Source organism: Globicephala melas, chromosome 13 (genome assembly GCF_963455315.2).
Source record: "Globicephala melas chromosome 13, mGloMel1.2, whole genome shotgun sequence".
In the NCBI taxonomy this organism is placed as follows: domain Eukaryota; kingdom Metazoa; phylum Chordata; class Mammalia; order Artiodactyla; family Delphinidae; genus Globicephala; species Globicephala melas.
Genome location: NC_083326.1, coordinates 45,455,605 through 45,478,375, shown reverse-complemented (window position 1 = coordinate 45,478,375; position 22,771 = coordinate 45,455,605).

The window sequence follows — 22,771 nt, the reverse complement described above, 5'->3', positions numbered from 1 at the left end:
TGTGTGAGTGTATGCAATTTCTGGTTTCTCTGAATTCTTGCCAACACTGGACAGTGTTAAAAAATTTTTAGTTATTCTGGTGGGGGTGTACTGGTGTCATATTGTGGTTTTAATTTGCATTTCCTGAAGACTAATGAAGTTAACCAACTATTTATCTATCTATGTATATTTAAAAATTTTTATTTATTTATTTTTAACGTCTTTTTTTTTTTCTTTTTTTTTTTGCGGTATGCGGGCTTCCCACTGTTGTGGCCTCTCCCGCTGCAGAGCACAGGCTCCGGACGCGCAGGCCCAGCCGCCATGGCTCATGGGCCCAGCCGCTCTGTGGCATGGGGGATCTTCCAGGACCGGGGCACGAACCCGTGTCCCCTGCATCGGCAGGCGGACTCTCAACCACTGTGCCACCCGGGAAGCCCTTAACATCTTTATTGGAGTATAATTGCTTTACAATGGTGTGTTAGTTTCTGCTTTATAACAAAGTGAATCAGTTATACATATACATATGTTCCCATGTCTCTTCCCTCTTGCATCTCCCTCCCTCCCACCCTCCCTATCCCACCCCTCTAGGTGGTCACAAAGCACCGAGCTTATCTCGCTATGCTATGCGGCTGCTTCCCACTAGCTATCTATTTTACATTTGGTAGTGTATTGTACGTTTGGTAGAGTCCATGCCACTCTCTCACTTTGTCACAGCTTACCCTTCCCCCTCCTCATATCCTCAAATCCTTTGTCTAGTAGATCTGTGTCTTTATTCCCGTCTTACCCCTAGGTTCTTCATGACCTTTTTTTTTTTTTTCTTAGATGCCATACATATGTGTTAGCATACAGTATTTGTCTTTCTCTTTCTGACTTACTTCACTCTGTATGACAGACTCTAGGTCTATCCACCTCATTACAAATAGCTTAATTTCGTTTCTTTTTATGGCTGAATAATATTCCATTGTATATATGTGCCACATCTTCTTTATCCATTCATCCGATGATGGGCACTTAGGTTGTTTCCATCTCCGGGCTGTAGTAAATAGAGCTGCAATGAACATTTTGGTACATGACTCTTTTTAAATTATGGTTTTCTCAGGGTATATGCCCAGTAGTGGGATTGCTGGGTCATATGGTAGTTCTATTTGTAGTTTTTTAAGGAACTTCCATACTGTTCTCCACAGTGGCTGTATCAATTTACATTCCCACCAACAGTACAAAAGGGTTCCCTTTTCTCCACACTCTCTCCAGCATTTATTGTTTCTAGATTTTTTGATGATGGCCATTCTGCTGTGAGATGATATCTCATTGTAGCTTTGATTTGCATTTCTCTAATGATTAATGATGTTGAGCATTCTTTCATGTGTTTGTTGGCAGTCTGTATATCTTCTTTGGAGAAATGTCTATTTAGGTCTTCTGCCCATTTTTGGATTGGGTTTTTTGGTTTTTTGTTATTTTTTTTTAACATCTTTATTGGGGTATAATTGCTTTACAATGGTGTGTTAGTTTCTGCTTTATAACAAAGTGAATCAGTTATACGTATACATATGTTCCCATATCTCTTCCCTCTTGCGTCTCCCTCCCTCCCACCCTCCCTATCCCACCCCTCCAGGCGGTCACAAAGCACCGAGCCGATATCCCTGTGCCATGCGGCTGCTTCCCACTAGCTATCTACCTTACTACGTTTGTTAGTGTGTATATGTCCATGCCTCTCTCACGCCCTGTCACAGCTCACCCTTCTCACTCCCCATATCCTCAAGTCCATTCTCCAGTAGGTCTGTGTCTTTATTCCTGTCTTACCCCTAGGTTCTTCATGACATTTTATTTTTCTTAAATTCCATATATATGTGTTAGCATACGGTATTTGTCTTTCTCTTTCTGACTTACTTCACTCTGTATGACAGACTCTAGGTCTATCCACCTCATTACAAATAGCTTAATTTCGTTTCTTTTTATGGCTGAGTAATATTCCATTGTATATATGTGCCACTTCTTCTTTATCCATTCATCTGATGATGGGCACCTAGGTTGTTTCCATCTCCGGACTGTAGTAAATAGAGCTGCAATGACATTTTGGTACATGACTCTTTTTGAATTTTGGTTTTCTCAGGGTATATGCCCAGTAGTGGGATTGCTGGGTCATATGGTAGTTCTATTTGTAGTTTTTTAAGGAACCTCCATACTGTTCTCCATAGTGGCTGAACCGATTCACATTCCCACCAGCAGTGCAAGAGGGTTCCCTTTTCTCCACACCCTCTCCAGCATTTATTGTTTCTAGATTTTTTGATGATGGCCATTCTGACTGGTGTGAGATGATATCTCATTATAGATTTGATTTGCATTTCTCTAATGATTAATGATGTTGAGCATTCTTTCATGTGTTTGTTGGCAGTCTGTATATCTTCTTTGGAGAAGTGTCTATTTAGGTCTTCTGCCCATTTTTGGATTGGGTTGTTTGTTATTTTGTTATTGAGCTGCATGAGCTGCTTGTAAATTTTGGAGATTAATCCTTTGTCAGTTGCTTCATTTGCAAATATTTGCTCCCATCCTGAGGGTTGTCTTTTGGTCTTGTTTATGGTTTCCTTTGCTGTGCAAAAGCTTTGAAGTTTCATTAGGTCCCATTTATTTTTGTTTTTGTTTCCATTTCTCTAGGAGGTGGATCAAAAACGATCTTGCTGTGATTTATGTCATAGAGTGTCTGCCTATGTTTTCCTCTAAGAGTTTGATAGTTTCTGGCCTTACCTTTAGGTCTTTAATCCATTTTGAACTTATTTTTATGTATGGTGTTAGGGAGTGATCTAATCTCATACTTTTACATGTACCTGTCCAGTTTTCCCACTACCACTTATTGAAGAGGCTGTCCTTTCTCCACTGTACATTCCTGTCTCCTTTATCAAAGATAAGCGGACCATATGTGCATGGGTTTATCTCTGGGCTTTCTATCCTGTTCCATTGTTCTATCTTTCTGTTTTTGTGCCAGTACCATACTGTCTTGATTACTGTAGCTTTGTAGTATAGTCTGAAGTCAGGGAGCCTGATTACTTCAGCTCCGTTTTTCGTTCTCAAGATTGCTTTGGCTATTCGGGGTCTTTTGTGTTTCCATACAAATTGTGAAATTTTTTGTTCTAGTTCTGTAAAAAATGTCATTGGTAGTTTGATAGGGATTGCATTGAATCTGTAGATTGCTTTGGGTAGTAGAGTCATTTTCACAATGTTGATTCTTCCAATCCAAGAGCATGGTATATCTCTCCATCTATCTGTATCATCTTTGATTTCTTTCATCAGTGTCTTATAATTTTCTGCATACAGGTCTTTTGTCTCCTTAGGTGGTTTATTCCTAGATATTTTATTCTTTTTGTTGCAATGGTAAATGGGAGTGTTTTCTTGATTTCACTTTCAGATTTTTCATCATTAGTGTATAGGAATGCCAGAGATTTCTGTGCATTAATTTTGTATCCTGCTACTTTACCAAATTCATTGATTAGCTCTAGTAGTTTTCTGGTAGCATCTTTAGGATTCTTTATGTATAGTATCATGTCATCTGCAAATAGTGACAGCTTTACTTCTTCTTTTCCGATTTGGATTCCTTTTATTTCCTTTTCCTCTCTGATTTCTGTGGCTAAAACTTCCAAAACTATGTTGAATAACAGTGGTGAGACTGGGCAACCTTGTCTTTTTCCTGATCTTAGTGGAAATGGTTTCAGTTTTTCACCATTGAGGACGATGTTGGCTGCGGGTTTGTCATATATGGCCTTTATTATGTTGAGGAAAGTTCCCTCTAAGCCTACTTTCTGCAGGTTTCTTTTCATAAATGGGTGTTGAATTTTGTTGAAAGCTTTCTCTGCATCTATTGAGATGATCATATGGTTTTTCTCCTTCAATTTGTTAATATGGTGTATCACGTTGATTGATTTGTGTATATTGAAGAATCCTTGCATTCCTGGAATAAACCCCACTTGATCATGATGTATGATCCGTTTAATGTGCTGTTGGATTCTGTTTGCTAGTATTTTGTTGAGGATTTTTGCATCTATGTTCATCAGTGATATTGGCCTGTAGTTTTCTTTCTTTGTGATATCCTTGTCTGGTTTTGGTATCAGCGTGATGGTGGCCTTGTAGAATGAGTTTGGGAGTGTTCCTCCCTCTGCTATATTTTGGAAGAGTTTGAGAAGGATAGGTGTTAGCTCTTCTCTAAATGTTTGATAGAATTCCCCTGTGAAGCCATCTGGTTCTGGGCTTTTGTTTGTTGGAAGATTTTTAATCACAGTTTCAATTTCAGTGCTTGTGATTGGTCTGCTCATATTTTCTATTTCTTCCTGATTCAGTCTTGGCAGGTTGTGCATTTCTAAGAATTTGTCCATTTCTTCCAGGTTGTCCATTTTATTGGCATAGAGTTGCTTGTAGTAATCTCTCATGATCTTTTGTATTTCTGCAGTGTCAGTTGTCACTTCTCCTTTTTCATTTCTAATTCTATTGATTTGAGTCTTCTCCCTTTTTTTCTTGATGTGTCTGGCTAATGGTTTATCAATTTGTTTATCTTCTCAAAGAACCAGCTTTTAGTTTTATTGATCTTTGCAATCATTTCTTTTTCATTTATTTCTGATCTGATTTTTATGATTTCTTTCCTTCTGCTAACTTTGGGGGGTTTTTTGTTCTTCTTTCTCTAATTGCTTTAGGTGCAAGGTTAGGTTGTTTATTCGAGATGTTTCCTGTTTCTTAAGGTAGGATTGTATTGCTATAAACTTCTCTCTTAGAACTGCTTTTGTTGAATCCCATAGATTTTGGGTGTCGTGTCTCCATTGTCATTTGTTTCTAGCTATTTTTTAATTTCCTCTTTGATTTCTTCAGTGTTCACTTCGTTATTAAGGAGTGTATTGTTTAGCCTCCATGTGTTTGTATTTTTTACAGACCTTTTCCTGTAATTGATATCTAGTCTCATAGCATTGTTGTCGGAAAAGATACTTGATACAATTTCAATTTTCTTAAATTTACCAAGGCTTGATTTGTGACCCAAGATGTGATCTCCTGGAGAACGTTCCATGAGCCCTTGAGAAAAATGTGTATTCTGTTGTTTTTGGATGGAATGTCCTATAAATATCAATTGAGTCCATCTTGTTTAATGTATCATTTAAAGCTTGCGTTTCCTTATTTATTTTCATTTTGGATGATCTGTCCATGGGTGAAAGTGGGGTGTTAAAGTCCCCTACTATGAATGTGTTACTGTCAATTTCCCCTTTTATGGCTGTTAGTATTTGCCTTATGTATTGAGGTGCTCCTATGTTGGGTGCATAAATATTTACAATTGTTATAGCTTTTTCTTGGATCAATCCCTTGATCATTATGTAGTGTCCTTCTTTGTCTCTTCTAATAGTCTTTATTTTAAAGTCCATTTTGTCTGATATGAGAATTGCTACTCCAGCTTTCTTCTGGTTTCCATTTGCATGAAATATCTTTTTCCATCCCCTCACTTTCAGTCTGTATGTGTCTCTAGGTCTGAAGTGGGTCTCTTGTAGACAGCAAATATATGGGTCTTGTTTTTGTATCCATTCAGCCAATCTGTGTCTTTTGGTGGGAGCATTTAGTCCATTTACATTTAAGGTAGATATCGATATGTATGTTCCTATTCCCATTTTCTTAATTGTTTTGGGTTTGTTATTATAGGTCTTTTCCTTCTCTTGTGCTTCTTGCCTAGAGAAGTTCCTTTAGCATTTGTTGTAAAGCTGGTTTGGTGGTGCTGAACTCTCAGCTTTTGCTTGCCTGTAAAGGTTTTAATTTCTCCAACAAACCTGAATGAGATCCTTGCTGAGTAGAGTAATCTTGGTTGCAGGTTTTTCATCTTCATCACTTTAAATATGTCCTGCCAGCCCCTTCTGGATTGCAGAGTTTCTGCTGAAAGATCAGCTGTTAACCTTATGGGGATTCCCTTGTGTGTTATTTGTTGTTTTTCCCTTGCTGCTTTTAATATGTTTTCTTTGTATTTAATTTTTGACAGTTTGATTAATATGTGTCTTGGAGCATTTCTACTTGGATTTATCCTGTATGGGACTCTCTGTGCTTCCTGGACTTGATTAACTATTTCCTTTCCCATATTAGGGAAGTTTTTAACTATAATCTCTCCAAATATTTTCTCAGTCCCTTTCTTTTTCTCTTCTTCTTCTGAAACCCCTATAATTCAAATGTTGGTGCATTTAATGTTGTCCCAGAGGTCTCTGAGACTGTCCTCAGTTCTTTTCATTCTTTTTTCTTTATTTTGCTCTGCAGTAGTTATTTCCACTATTTTATCTTCCAGGTCACTTATCTGTTCTTCTGCCTCAGTTATTCTGCTATTGATCCCATCTAGAGTATTTTTAATTTCATTTATTGTGTTGTTAATTGTTGTTTGTTTCATCTTTAGTTCTTCTAGGTCCTTGTTAATTTTTTCTTGCATTTTGTCTATTCTATTTCCACGATTTTGGATCACCTTTACTGTCATTATTCTGAATTCCTTTTCAGGTAGACTGCCTATTTCCTCTTCATTTGTTAGGTCTGGTGGGTTTTTGTCTTGCTCCTTCACCTGCTGTGTGTTTTTCTGTCTTCTCATTTTGCTTATCTTACTGTGTTTGGTGTCTCCTTTTTGCAGGCTGCAGGTTCGTAGCTCCCGTTGTTTTTGGTGTCTGTCCCCAGTGGCTAAGGTTGGTTCAGTGGGTTGTGTAGGCTTCCTGGTGGAGGGGACTAGTGCCTGTGTTCTGGTGGAGGAGGCTGGATCTTGTCTTTCTGGTGGGCAGGTCCACGTCTGGTGGTGTGTCTTGGGGTGTCTGTGGACTTATTATGATTTTAGGCAGCCTCTCTGCTAATGGGTGGGGTTGTGTTCCTATCTTGCTAGTTGTTTGGCATAGGATGTCCAGCACTGTAGCTTGTTGGTCGTTGAGTGAAGCTGGGTGCTGGTGTTGAGATGGAGATCTCTGGGAGATTCTCACCTTTTGATATTATGTGGAGCTGGGAGCTCTCTTGTGGACCAGTGTCCTGAAGTTGGCTCTCCTATCTCAGAGGCACAGCACTGACTCCTGGCTGCAGCACCAAGACCCTTTCATCCACACGGCTCAGAATAAAAGGGAGAAAAAGTAGAAAGAAAGAATTAGTAGAAGAAGAAAGAAAGAAAGAAAGAAAGAAAGAAAGAAAGGAGGGAGGGAGGGAGGAAGGAGGGAAGGAAGGAAAAAAAGATAAAGTAAAATAAAATAAAGTAAGGTAAAATATAATAAAGTTATTAAAATAAAAAAGAGAAAAAAAGAAAAAAATTTAAAAAAAAACAAAAACAGACGGATAGAACCCTAGAACAAATGGTGGAAGCAAAGCTGTACAGACAAAATCTCACACAGAAGCATACACATACACACTCACAAAAAGGGGAAAAGGGGAAAAAAATCATAAATCTTCCTCTCAAAGTCCACCTCCTTAATTTGGGATGATTCGTTTTCTATTCATGTATTCCACAGATGCAGGGTACATCAAGTTGATTGTGGAGCTTTAATCCGCTGCTCCTGAGCCTGCTGGGAGAGATTTCCCTTTCTCTTCTTTGTTCTCACAGCTCCCGGGGGCTCAGCTTTGGATTTGGCCCCGCCTCTGCGTGTAGGTTGCTGGAGGGCGTCTGTTCTTCGCTCAGACAGGACGGGGTTAAAGGAGCCGCTGATTCGGGGGCTCTGGCTCACTCAGGCCGGGAGGAGGGAGGGGCGCGGAGTGCGGGGCGGGCCTGCGGCGGCAGAGGCCGGCGTGACGTTGCACCAGCCTGAGGTGCACCGTGCGTTCTCCCGGGGGAGTTGTCCCTGGATACCGGGACCCTGGCAGTGGTGGGCTGCACAGGCTCCCCGGAAGGAGGGTGTGGATGGTGACCTGTGCTCGCACACAGGCTTCTTGGTGGCGGCAGCAGCAGCCTTAGCGTCTTATGCCTGTCTCTGGGGTTCGCGCTTGTAGCCGCGGCTCGCGCCTGTCTCTGGAGCTCCTTTAAGCAGCGCTCTTAATCCGCTCTCCTCGCGCACCAGGAAACAAACAGGGAAGAAAAAGTTTCTTGCGTCTTCGGCAGGTCCAGGCTTTTCTCCGGACCCTCCCGGCTAGCCGTGGTCCACTAACCCCCTGCAGGCTGTGTTCACGCCGCCAACTTCAGTCCTCTCCTTGGCGCTCCGACCGAAGCCCGAGCCTCAGCTCGCAGCCCCGCCCGCCCTGGCGGGTGAGCAGACAAGCCTCTCGGCCTGGTGAGTGCCGGTCGGCACCTATCCTCTGTGCGGGAATCTCTCCTCTTTGTCCTCCGCACCCCTGTTGCTGTGCTCTCCTTCGCGGCTCTGAAGCTTTCCCCTTCTGCCACCCACAGTCTCCGCCCACGAAGGGGCTTCCTAGTGTGTGACTGTTTCTAGATTTTTTGATGATGGCCATTCTGACCGGTGTGAGGTGATATCTCATTGTAGGTTTTTTTTTTTTGCGGTACGCAGGCCTCTCACTGTTGTGGCCTCTCCCGTTGCGGAGCACAGGCTCCGGACGCGCAGGCTCAGCGGCCATGGCTCACGGGCCTAGCCGCTCTGCGGCATGTGGGAATCTTCCCGGACCGGGATACCAATCCGTGGTCCCTGCATCGGCAGGCAGACTCTCAACCACTGCGCCACCAGGGAAGCCCTCATTGTAGTTTTGATTTGCATTTTTCTAATGATTAATGATGTTGAGCATTCTTCCATGTGTTTGTTGGCAATCTGTATATCTTCTTTGGAGAAGTGTCTATTTAGGTCTTCTGCCCATTTTTGGATTGGGTTGTTTTTTTGGTATTGAGCTGCATGAGCTGCTTGTAAATTTTGGAGATTAATCCTTTGTCAGTTGCTTCATTTGCAAATATTTGCTCCCATCCTGAGGGTTGTCTTTTGGTCTTGTTTATGGTTTCCTTTGCTGTGCAAAAGCTTTTTATTTATTGTTTTTATTATACTTGACATACATTATGTTATTTTTCAGCTGTGCTACATAGTGATTTGACATTTGCATATATTATGAAATGATCACCACGATAAGGCTAGTAACCACCTGTCCCTATACAAAGTTATTACAATATTATTGACCATATTCCTTGTGCTGTATATTACCTCCCTGTGGCTTATTTATTTTCTAACTGGAGGTTTGCATTTCTTAATCTCCTTTGCCTATTTTGCCCACCCCTCCCCACCCCATGGCAACCCCCTGTTTATCCTCTGTATCTATGAGTCTGTTTTTGTTTTGTTTTGTTCATTTTGTTTTTTTAGGTTCTACATATAAGTGAGATCATACGGTATTTGTCTTTCTCCTTCTGATTTATTTCACTTAGCATAATACCTTCTACATTTATCCATGTTGTCACAAATGACAAGATTTCATTTTTAATGGCTGAATAATACTCCATTTTATTTACATACCACATCTTCTTTATCCATTCATATATTGATGAACACATAGGTTGCTTCCATTATCTCGGCTACTGTAAATAAACCTGCAATAAACGTTGGAGTGAATGTATATTTTTTAAAAAATTAATTAATTAATTTTTGTCTGCGTTGGGTCTTTGTTTCTGCACTTGGGCTTTCTCTAGTTGCAGAGAGCAGAGGCTACTCTTCGTTGCGGTGCGCAGGCTTCTCATTGTGGTGGCTTCTCTTGTTGTGGAGCACAGGCTCTAGGCATGCAGGCTTCAGTAGTTGTGGCACGCAGGCTCAGTCGTTGTGGCTCACGAGCTCTAGAGCTCAGGATCAGTAGCTATGGCACACAGGCTTAGTTGCTCCAGGGCATGTGGGATCTTCCCAGACCAGGGCTCAAACCCATGTCCCCTGCATTGGCAGGCTGATTCTTAACCCTTGTGCCACCAGGGAAGTCCCATGAATATATCTTTTTGAATTAGTATTTTTATTTTCTTCAGGTATACCTAAAAGTGAAATTTCTGGATCATATATGAATATGGATCTCCACATCCTTGGCAACACGTGCTATTTGTTTTCTTTTTTTTAAAATTTATTTTATTTTTGGCTGCGTTTGGCCTTCGTTGCTGCACGCGGGCTTTCTCTGTTGCGGTGAGTGGGGGCTACTCTTTGTTGCGGTGCACGGGCTTCTCATTGTGGTGGCTTCTCTTGTTGTGGAGCACGGGCTCTAGGCACATGGGCTTCAGTAGTTGTGGCACATGGACTCTAGAGCGCAGGCTCAGTAGTTGTGGTGCACAGGCTTAGTTGCTCCGTAGCATGTGGGATCTTCCTGGACCAGAGCTCGAACCTGTGTCGCCTACATTGGCAGGTGGATTCTTAACCACTGCACCACCAGGGAAGCCCTATTCGTTGTCTTTTGATTATATTACAAAGCTACAGTAATCAAAACAGTATGATACTGGCACAAAAACAGACATATAGAGAGCCCAGAAATAAACTCAGACTTATATGGTCAATTAAACTATGTCAAAGGGAGCAAGAATATTCAATGGGGAAAAGATTGCCTCTTTAATAAATGGTGTTGGAAAAACTGGACAGCTACATAAAAAGAATCAAACTGGACTACTTTCTCTCACCAAATACAAAAACAAATTCAAAATGTAAGACTTGAATGTAAGACCTGAAACCATAACACTTTTAGAAGAATACATAGGCAGTATGCTCTTTGACATCAGTCTTTTTATTTTGTTTCCCTTGCCTGAAGAGACAGGCAATATGTATTGCCTGTAATTGGTGAGACAATATATATTGCCTGTCTTCTCAGGCAAAGGAAACAAAATAAAAAAATAAAAAAATTGGACTACATCGAACTTAAAAGATTTTAATCTGATAGGAAACTATCAATGAAATGAAAAGACAGGCTTCTGAATGGGAGAAGATATTTGCAAAGGATATATCTGATAAAGGGTTAATATCCAAAATATACAAAGAACTCATAAAACACGATACCAAAAAACAACCCAATTAAAAAATGGGCAGAGGTCCTGAATAGATATTTTTCCAAAGAAACCATACAGATGGCTAATAGGCACATGAAAAGATGCTCAACATCACAAATTTACAGGGAAATGCAAATCAAAACCACAATTAGATACCACCTCACACCTGTCAGAATGGCTATCATGAAGTTAAACAACTTTAATATACATATTGACCATTTATATCCTCTTTTATAAAGTTTTCATTTAATTCGTTTGTCCATTTTTCCCCCTGTCATATATGTTGTCTTTCTCTTAATGTTTTTAGGAGTTCATATTCTGGATATAAGTCCTCTATTTAATATATGGGTTAGAAACTTCTTCTCCTTTATGGTTTGCCTCCTTTTTTCCTTAAGTGTATCTTTTGTTAAATACAAGTTCTGAATGTTAATTTAATACATTTTAGCATCTTTGTTAAGTGACTTTTATGTCTTATTTAAGAATTCTTTCCTTATGCTAATGTCATGAACTGTTTTTCTATATTTCCTTCTTAAAACATTTTACTTTTCACATTAAGATCTTTAATCCATCTGAAATTGCTGTAATGTTAATTAGGGGTCAAAGCACTTAAAATATGCATATCCAACTGACCCACTTAATGAAAAACCTTTCCTTCTCCCACTGCACTGCAAAACCACCTTTGTCATACATAAATCAATCATTCATATACACGTAGGTTATGTTTTTTGATTGATCTCTTCCAATTTTCCATTTGTCTGTCTTTGTACCAATAACACGTTATATTGTGTAATATATTTGGAATTGTAAATCTTTCAGTTTTTATTTTATTTCTTTTTGAAAATTTGCCTTGACTATTCCTGGCCCACTGCATTTCCATACAAATTAAATGACAACAATAAGAACCAAAACAAAAGCTGCTGGGATTTTGATTGAGATTGAATGAAATCTATAGAGTATTTGGAGAATACTTACATTTCTGAAATATTGAGTATTTTATTCCATAAATATGCTCTCTCTAGATATTTAGTCCTTTAGTTTCACTTAATAACGTTTTCTGGTTTTCTGTGTAGCAGTCTTGCACATTTTAAAAATTTGATTTATACTTGAGTATTTGATATTTTTGGTGCAATGATAAATAATATCAGTTTTTAAAATGCAATTTCCTATTTCTTCATTGTTGGTTCATAGAAACACAACTAATGTATACATCGATTTTATGTTCAGTGAATTGGAATAATCAGTTATTAATTCTAATAGACTGCCTGTGTATTTTTTAGATTTCTAGCTACATAATCATATCTTCCACAAACAATAAAAGTTCTCTTTCTTCTTTTCCAGTTCAAATCCCTTTTAATGAGTTTTTTCTTATTTCATTTCACTGACAAGTACTTTCAGCACATTGTTGAATTTAAATAGTATCCTTAAATTAAGTGAACATCCTTCATTCACTCCCAATCTCATGGAGGAAGAATTATTTCCCTGCTAAATGTGATGTTTCTATAGGAGTTTTGGTAGCTACTTATCAGATTAAGGAAGGTCTCCTTTATTTCTATTTTGCTCAAAGTTTTGATCATGAAGGGGGTGTTGAATTCAATTAAATGCATAATATATTTTATTCTACTTATCAGATTAAGGAAGGTCTCCTCTATTTCTATTTTGCTCAAAGTTTTGATCATGAAGGGGGTGTTGAATTCAATTAAATGCATAATATATTTTATTCTTTATTCTGTTGATGTTCAAAAAATTATTCATTTCATCCAAATTACAATCTTTATTGGTATAAAATTACTTACAATATAACTTGCAGACTCTCCGGAATTTGTAATGATTTCTCTTTTTTAATTCCTGATATTGGTAATTTGTGTTTTCTCTACCCTTAATTTGACATGCCTTGCTATGACTCCATCAATTTTATTAGTATTTTCAAAAAACCAACTTTTGGCTTTGTTGATTTTTTATATTGCATGCTTTTAAAATTTTTCATTAATTTGTGTTTGCATTTTTGATATTTCTAAAATTTACTTTCTTAATTTACTTGTTTTGTTTTATTTTCTTAAGATATAAGCTTCAGTCATTTATTTTTAGACTTTTTTCTTTCTAATGCATAAATTTCTCTTTGGACATGGCTTTAGCTGCATCTCACAAGTTTTGATATGATGTGTCTTCATTATCATTCTGTTCAAAATATTTTCTAATTTCTTTTCTGATTTCTGCTTTGACTTGTGGATTAATTAGAGGTGTGCACTTTAATTCTTAGAAATTAGGGATTTTATAATTGTTTTTGTTATTGAATTCCTAGCTCACTTCTACTGTGGTCAGAAAGTATACTCAGGATGATTTGACTCCTTTATTTGTTGATGCTTTTCTTATGTCAGCATGTGGTTAGTTTTGGTAAATATTCCACATACCTGTGAAGAGATAGGAGTGCTACTGTTGAGTGCACTATTTTGTATGTGCTAGTTAGATCAACTTTGTTAAATTTGTTGTTTAGATTGGTTATATTCTTCTAATCTTTTCATTTTTTTCCTACTAGTTATGGAGAAAATTATGTTAATGTCTTTTGCAGTAACCCATTTCTCCTTTTAATTCTATGATGCCTGCTTTGCTTATTTTGAAGATATGTTATTGGGAACATATAATTTAATATTCTGATATCTTCTTGTTGGACTGACTTTTAATAATTTTGAAATATCCTTTTAACTTTAATCTCTAACAACGTTTCTTGCCTGCAGGCCTACTTTGTCTGGTATTAGTTTATCTAAACCAGCTAAAACAATTTTTTTGTTCACTTTTGTGAGGTGTTGTATATTTTCTTCAGTTCTTTTACTTTAGTCTTTCTATGTTGTTATATTTAAAGTGCACCTTGCAAACTACCATATAGATCATTTCTATTCAGCCTAACACTTAATCTCTGATTTTTAAGCTTAACATTATTTAGCTCATATGCATTTAATGTAATAAAGACCGTCTATCATCTTATTATTCCTTTACTCTTTAGCTCATCTCTTTTATGATCCTGTTTCTTTTCTTTCTTGACCTCATTTTGTGTAATCAAAACATTCAAAATGTTTTTCTTATTTTACTTTTTTTCCTTCTAATAACCTGTTAAACGGACATTTTAAAACTTTTATTTGTACTTTTTTCTGGCTACTCTGGAGATTTCAGTATGCATGCTTGTCATATTATAAACTAATTCCAATTTTTATTTCGAACATTCCCCACTAGTTCTAAAACATTGGCACTCTTTAATTCTATTTAAACTCCTCACAGCATTTGCATTACTTTGACACATAATGTCCCATAAAAATATATTTAATTCTGTAAGTCATTACAAATATTGTTTTTTATAGTCAATATTTCTTTTAATTTAGTCACATATATACCCTTTCTGGTCTGCTTCATTCTTTCCTGGTTTTGTTTTGTTGGTCTAGGGAAATCTTTCTTTTGAAGAACCCCCTGCCACCATGTTTAGTTGTCTGTTGGCAATAAATACTCTCATTAAACAGAAAGGTGTAAACCATATTTCTTTAATGTTTAAAGAATATTTTGGTGTGTTTAGAGTTATAGGTTAGCATTTATTTTCATTCAACATTTAAATGTCATTCCATTGTCTTCTATTTGGAGGCATTTTTATTGTTAAGAAGTTGATTACTGTTGAAAGTAATCTGTCAGTCTTATTGCTGTTCTTTGAAGATTATTGTCTGCTTTAAAGATTTTACTCTTTTAATTAAGTGCTTAGCAGTTTTACCAAGATGAGCCTACATGTGTTTTCTCTGTATTTATCCTACTAGGAGCTTGCTGAGCTTTGTGATTTTGTATGTTTCTTTTATATAATTTTTAAAAAATGCTTGGTTATTATTTCTACAGTAATTGTTTTACCCTTTTCCTTTCTCAATTCTTTTTTATACTCTAATTTTATAAATATTATATTTTCTACTCTGCCCACATGTGCTGTAGGCTCTCTTCCATTATCATTAATTTCTCTCTGTGCTTCAGTTTTGATTTTTTAAATTTGTTTTGAGTTTACTCAAAATGTATCCTGCTGTGTTCAAACTGCTATTGAACCTATATTTTGAGCTCCTAATTTTAGATAATTTTTAAGTTATGGAATTCCCATTGTTACTTTTTTAAATAACTTCTGATTCTTCCTCATAATCCTTCATCTTTCATCATTTTTTCCATCATTTCCTCTACTTTCTTGAACTCTGAAGTTATTCTTTTCAGCTTGTTCCAACACTGGCCAATGTGTGGGTCTGCTTCTACAGTACGACTTTTCTCAAAATTGTCCCTTAGCATATCAGTGCTCTGGGTCACTTATAAATAAGACTAAATGATCTCTGTGAAGCTATAATGGCTCTTAAATGTTTTATTCTTCACAACTTAATAAGTGCTGTCTGGTTCAAGTTACTGCACACCTATCCTTCAAGGAATTGCCAGGGACTGAGGCACCTACAGAAACACATCTTGGCCTTTGTAGGGATTATAATCAAATTAACAAGAGAAAACAACTTACATAAAATATTTTCGAATGATTAAGTGTTAAATTGTGTGATAGTAACCATAAGAGTAATAGTTCAGCAAAACGAGGCATTTCTTTGGACTGCAGTAACAGCAGCGATTGCAGTAGTAGTCTGGAGAGAGAACCCAATTCTTACATAATATCTGGCAATATAACTTACACAGAACTGTACTGAGAGTAAATTGTCCCTTTTCAAAATCCAGAATAGATCTCTTATTATCACAAGAGAATAGTTGGGCTTCCCTGGTGGCGCAGTGGTTGAGAGTCCGCCTGCCTAATACAGGGGACACAGGTTCGTGCCCCGGTCTGGGAGGATCCCACATGCCGCGGAGCGGCGAGGCCCGGGAGCCATGGCCGCCGAGCCTGCGGGTCCGGAGCCTGTGCTCCGCAACGAGAGAGGCCACAGCAGTGAGAGGCCCGCGTACCGCAAAAAAAAAGAAAAAAGATAACAGTTGCTGATGACATTAGGTTCTTAAACATTCTAATAAATATTTCTGACTTTTAGACTGCTAATCTAAAATTTGATGTTAATGTTGATGTTCAGTTTGAATCCATATTGGGGTTCCAGCCGCCTCTGGTTCTCTCGCTTTTTCCATGCCTGTCACTAGCTCTTTGTCTTCATGTGTCTGCTTTTTTAGAACTAGAATGTGATTAAATTAATTGGTTTAAAAATACACTGTGTGTCATGCTGTGAATATTGGGTTTAAATACAATTGCAGTAGGTTGCACTAATTAATTGGTTTTTATTTTACAAGATTAGAGTTAAGGATGCTTGAACATAATATGTAAATTTATGCAGAAAGTGTAAATCAGTATTTTGATTCAAGCATCCTGTCACAAAGGAAAAAAAAAAAACGAATGTAAAAAATATGATGTAAGCTGGATTTATTTATCCTATGGGTTGAGTGATTACCTAAGCAACACTAAATGGGGGCTGGGTTGGGTGGGGCTGATGTGTAGGGAAGATGAACTTAGAAACCTAGAACTGAGAAAATTCAACGTTAACCTACTTCATTATTCACATAGTTCAAATGATTAAAGGTAGGGGAAAAGGTATTCATCAATGAAAGCTTTTCTGAGTTGGCTTTGAAGAACCTGTGTTTATACCTAAACTGCTAGTTCCTCTTTCTCTTGCTTTGTATCCCTTTGCTCAGCCAGCATTTAATAAGCTGCTATAGTATACCTTGTACTTGTGATAAGATTAGAGATAGGTAAACTAACAGAACACAATCTTTCTTCCTGAGGTTCTCCCAACTTGGGAGGTATACATACGCACATAATTATTTTGTATTATGATAATAAAGCTAATTAATCCCAGGGTTGCTGACAGTTCTGGTTTGAAGTGATACTTTATCCATTCCTAGAAATAATGCTAGTAATCAAGAGGGATCTATACTTGATTAGCTAAGAATACATTCAGTGATAAGTAACAGAAAACCCACTACAGTGGTTTAAACAAATAGGAGTTTTCTCACACTACAGAAACATTCTAAAGCAGTGGTCAATGGCATTAAGTCAGTGGCTCTATAAGTAGTATCAATAGTTAATAATAAGTCAGTGCTTAAGTCCCTAAGGTTTTTGATTTTCTTGGTTTTTACCTTCATGGTCCAAGATGGCTGCTCCAGCCTCAGCCACCAATTCTGCTTCAAGGCAGAAGGGATGAAAGAAGGAGAAAGGGGAAAAGAGCTTTATCTTGAAGAATTTTGCTTTTGTATTCAGGAGTAGAGGCCCTTCTCTCTTGGTCAGACTTCCCATTACATCTATTTGTCAGGCCAGGACACATTATCAAGTTTAAAACAGTCACAGGCCAAGAGCAATGCTAGTGCAGAGACTGATGATCAAATCATGATTTGTGCCTTGGGACTGGTGTAGATACTCCTTCAGATAAACATCTCCCTTAACCTGCTATCTAGATATTTTTTTTTAAATCAGGAAAAAGAGGGATAGTAATGACTTTTATATAAGAAAATGTTATGGTTACCAGGTGATGAGGGCGGGGAGGGATAAGTTGGGAGATTGGGATTGACATATACACACTACTGTATATAAAATAGATAACTAATTGGAACCTGCTATATAACACAGGGAACTCTACTTAATACTCTGTAATGGTCTATATGGGAAAGGAATCTAAAAAAGAGTGGATATATGTATATGGATAACTGATTCACATTGCTGTACACCAGAAACTAACACAGCATTGTAAATCAACTATACTCCAATAAAAATTTTAAAAAATAATAATAGTATAAAAGAAAATGACTGTGTTTTCCACAACATTCACCCTTTAAAGAATATTAATAGAAGTAGCTTTATAACCCACAGCGACATTTCTTAAGACTCCCTTTCATCATTTTTCCTGTTCTTCGTTCTCCTCAGAATCACACGGTTGCTCCAGAGCCTCTCTCTTTGTCCCTTACTCTCAGATTCCCATCAAAACCCAACCCTCTCTTTGCTGACACCCAGCGTTTCTCTCCTTGGCAAGTCCCCAAATTCCCTTCCTCCCTCTCACCTACTCAGCCATACTGATATCTTCTATTCACATCATCTTTTCTTCCGCTAGATAATTCTACAACTGTTTCCTTCTCAGAAGCCTTATTTGATGTTCCCAACTGAGCAAGGACCACAGAGAAATATAATCAGCTCCTAAACTCGACTGCCTTCCTCAAGAAATTCAACCTGTCACTTAAATTCTGCACTATAAAAGGATGATCAAACAACTAATCAGAAGGTATCTTTTTTCTTTAGAAAGGGCGACGAACAAAAGGGAAAGGGAGAGGAAAAGCAAGGGATACTTATATATAAATAATTTTGTTCTGGTTTCATGATAAATTCTGTAACAGATGTTTGAATGAATATTAATTAGTCAGTTAGCACAGAGAATAAAATGATACATTGAGAGAATGGATGACAGACTCTTTTGGAGTTAAGAAATGAAATGGGTTCCAGGGAATATGGCAAAGGAGGAGGTAAGGTTCAGTCAAGTCTGGAACAAAATTATGGGATAAAATATGGAAAGATAATTTGCATACAACTTTCCTCTCCAAATTTATTTTCCCTTCCTTTTTTATTTTATCTTTTATTTCAACCACTCAGGATTTCCAACTTTGTTTTCTGATTAATCTGACTCAGTCTATACACTTTTTTCTCACACACACAAAAATAGACTTAATAAAGCTTCCTCTGCTCATTTCACCTCTCCCTATACCAGTTCTTAATGAGATCTTTTTACATCAAAGGGCTTTGTAGTAAAAGGCAGAATAATTGCATAATTTGCCTGTGTTTCCTGTATTCCACACTTTGAAATACACCCCCTCTTAATCAGTGAAGTGTATGCATTTAATATTGGCTCTGTGAAGGTATGATGTCTTCATGGCTACCTGGTTTACAACCCTTCCAGTGGAGGTGTCGATTTTGTAGGAATTTCTGACTGAGTTTTGTTAGAATCTGACTTCAATGACGGTACAAGAAGTCTTCAACGAGGACTTAATTAATTTATTCATGCATGCAGTCATCTAACGAGTATTGAAGAGTTCTAACAAATATATTGAATTTGTTGGACTCTATATAGAGACAGCAGAAGACATTTTCCCCGTGGCCCCTTCCAACCCCAACTGTAGACTAGAGATTTCCTGCTCCATGAATGAAATGTCAGGGAGGTCACACAGATCTTCTCGTCATGCTGAGATTTAAAAAAAAGCCTCTGATTATCTTTTTTTTTTTTATTGCGGTATGCGGGCCTCTCACTGTTGTGGCCTCTCCCGTTGCGGAGCACAGGCTCCGGACGCGCAGGCTCAGTGGCCATGGCTCACGGGCCCAGCCGCTCCGCGGCATGTGGGATCTTCCCGGACCGGGGCACGAACCCGTGTCCCCTGCGTCCTCAGGCGGACTCTCAACCACTGCGCCACCAGGGAAGCCCCTGATTATCTTTTGAACCAAGAACAACATCCTAGAGATCAATGTGTTTGGTTCAATGTCATAATTAAAACTCTGAAAGCTAATATGATTTTCTCTCTTGCCTCAGTTTAATACTATTTCGGCCTGGAAACCTGTAACGTTAACGTTTGCTTGCCTTAGTTCCTGGTGGCACCCGAAGGAGAGTTGTGGGTAGAGGATAGCAGAGGAATCGCATACTCATGCCTTGGGCTTCTTTGGCCTTTGTGTGTTTCCCAAGATTTCTTTGATGAGTAGCTTTAATTGAAAGTCTCCAAAACGGGGCTTATACTTGTCTTCCGGTTTGCAATTTATCACACCCTACCTCCATCTACCTCCTTTCCTTTTCGGGGTGTCAAAGGCCCTCTAAAATCTTATTGGCTCTTGGGAAAAATACTTAATGAACCTCCTTGTCTTGCCATCTGCGAAAGTGCAGTTTGCTCCTAGTTTAGCCCTCTAATTCTCTCCTCTTTGGCCAGGCAGGTGACTGTGGCAATGCATCATCTGTTTGGTAATTATCAGGCATGTGTCAGATGCCACACCTCAGGACCTTCCAAACTCCAGAGGACACATACACATAACACACTCTTTAGATGGTTCCCTTAAAGCTCCTCTCTTTCACTTAAGGTGAAGGCGAAGCACCTCCTCCACGGTCCCCACAACTCACTCCAAAGAATGGATGCCCTCCTGGCAGAGGCTGGAGGTCTTTGACCTGGTGGAGAGTGCTGCGTAGATGAGGACCATGGTCAAATGCTGCAAGCATGGTTTGCCCGAGAAGCCTGGCACTGTGCACTGGAACACGGCAGCTCTTGTCACTTACTGTTTTGGTCTAAGCATGCAGGGTCTCAGACTAATCTGAATTGCACTTTGACACCCTCTTTGTTTATGTCTATATGTTAGGAACTATGTCTGACATTGGAGCCTTCCTTTTAAGGGGTTCAATCAGATATCTCAAGAAATAATAAAAATACAAGTCAGAAAGGACTGAATTGTGGGGGACTGGACACTTCTCAGGGGCAGTCCTTGACCATGGGGGATGGAAGCCAACAGATACATGTTACACTTCTCCTCCTGTGGGAGACAGTCCACAGCCCCCCATCCCCCGGAGGGCCCAGGGGATGAGCATTCTGCACCTGTGCTGTAGGGAACTTGATTACACATCCATATATGGGTCTACTGTCCTTCCCAGCTTCATTCCCCAGACCCTCAAAGAAAACACATGCACTTAAGCCTTTGTAGGAGGCTCTGATATCAGAGAGACCTAGGCTGAGACAAGTACAGAGAAGGGAGAGTGGAGGAAGAACAACTAGCTTTAGAAACTAAGGTATTACTTGGAAATAATTAAATGGCATCATGAGTACTCTTTGTATACAGATTCACTCATGAGTTAACTTGTTAATAATTCTGGAAATAATGTACACAGGACTGGCTACCTAATCTGTGAGGTCAGTAAAAAATGAAAATGGGGGCCCCTTTTATGAGAATTATTAAAAATTCATTCCAAATTGGTGACAACAGAGCCTTAAACCAAGTATGGGCTCCTTTAACTGCCGAGCCCTGTGCAATCACACGGGTCACATGCTCTTGAAACTGGCCCTGAATGCCTACATGGGTTTTCATTATAACTCCTAATCCAACTCACTAGGAACTAGTAAAACATGTATAATTACCTCTTTCTTATTGTTCTACTGGACCTGACCGTATCGTACTTTTAGTAAACTCCATTCTGTCTTCCCTGGATGGGCTACAATATACTTTTGGGCAGGCTGCAGCAGTGCATTGTTTAGAGAAACTCAGACTCCCTGCCCTACTCAGTGGCCAGAAACTTCTGCTGCTGTTTTTCTTTCCAAGATCACTACCTTTACAACTGTCTTTTGAGTGTCTGCTACATCCAAGTCCCTAGGCTAGGCACAGGGATAAAAAGATTCCTGCACTCAAGAACTTACAGACGAGTAAAGAAAACGGCTAAATAATCAGAGAATTATAAGACGTACTTAGACAGAAGCACACGGGAGTAACCTAACCTGTCTTTCTGGGTTAATTTTCTGTTCTCCACTTCACCAAAACTGTGATTCATAAGGAATAAATCCGAGATTGTGCTCCAGGATCTTAATCACTTTTCACCCTTTGCCTTTTTCTTGTACATTGTACAGCAGCATCTAATTTCAACAATACAGTTATACTTAGCGTCTACATTTTTCTACAAACACATCCTCGGTTTCACCCTTTGTGAGAAGTTCACTCATCTAACCCCCCCCAGCGCTCAAATAATTTCATAGAGCCCTCTTTTAAAGAAATTCTAATTTTTGTAAATTAAGGCAAGAAAGATATCTTGTTAGAATACTTAGTACCATGCTGTATCTTACCTGTGATTCCTTAGGAAATACTGATTTATCACAGAGTATGTGGCTATCTCTGGGCTAAACTTGGGTAAAAAATTCTTTTTTTAATAAAATCTCTATAATTTCCTTGGAAATTATAAAATTATATAATTGAAATATTTAAATATAAAAATAATATAGAACAAGTCATCATCAAATTAGTAGTACATATGAAAACTGTAGTTAGAATTCAAACTATGAGTAAGTGCCTACAGGCTTCTAGAGTAGGGGAAATACCCATTATTAGTTAGACATGAGGGCTATAACTTTACTTATGTTTTACAAAGAAACTCCACATGGCCTTTTCTTAGACAGTCAGTTCATTTCAGATGAGGGCGTTAGTTGGCTGTGACAAATAAAACAAACCCAAGGTTAATTATGTTTAGTACTGAGGTTTTAGTTAGGTTTCAATATTTTAAATTCAATCTCTGTCTTGTCATTTTCCAGTCCGTTTGGTAACAGCATGTAGGAAACAAGAAAGTTTTATTTTTTTAAACCAAGACTAGTGACCCAAGGTGTTACTGTGATGAGTAAACTCTTGTTCTATATGGGGAAAATGCACTTCACAGCCCACAAATCCATTTACTTAGGATACTTTCTCCTGGTAGAATTCTACAGTTTCAAATCACTGATATGTAGGTGCTTCTACTGTCCAGTGGGGGATCCGCAGCTAAATGATAACTTATCTTGTTGAAATTGTTTTTGTACCCATTCACTAAAACTTGTAGTGAATAAGTACTTAACTAGTTCACTTGCTACAGTTCTTTTGGAAGATTTAATTGGTTATTTGATGCCTGAAGGACTTTTGGAAAGACGTAAAAGACCCAAAAAGATTCAGAAGAAAAGGCTATTTTATGTTTGTTGGTTGAGTTTGGGTGAAATCAAACCCTTTTTTGCTTCCACTTCTGTGCATCTAGTTTGTTAGCGCGAGAGATACATAACACTTCTAAACGCACTGTCCAATTACCACCTGATTGGAAATGTAAAATTAATAAATCTGAAAGAGTAGCAAACAATAAAAGATCATCTGTTTAAGTAATACAGCTGATTATTGTTAATCTTCCT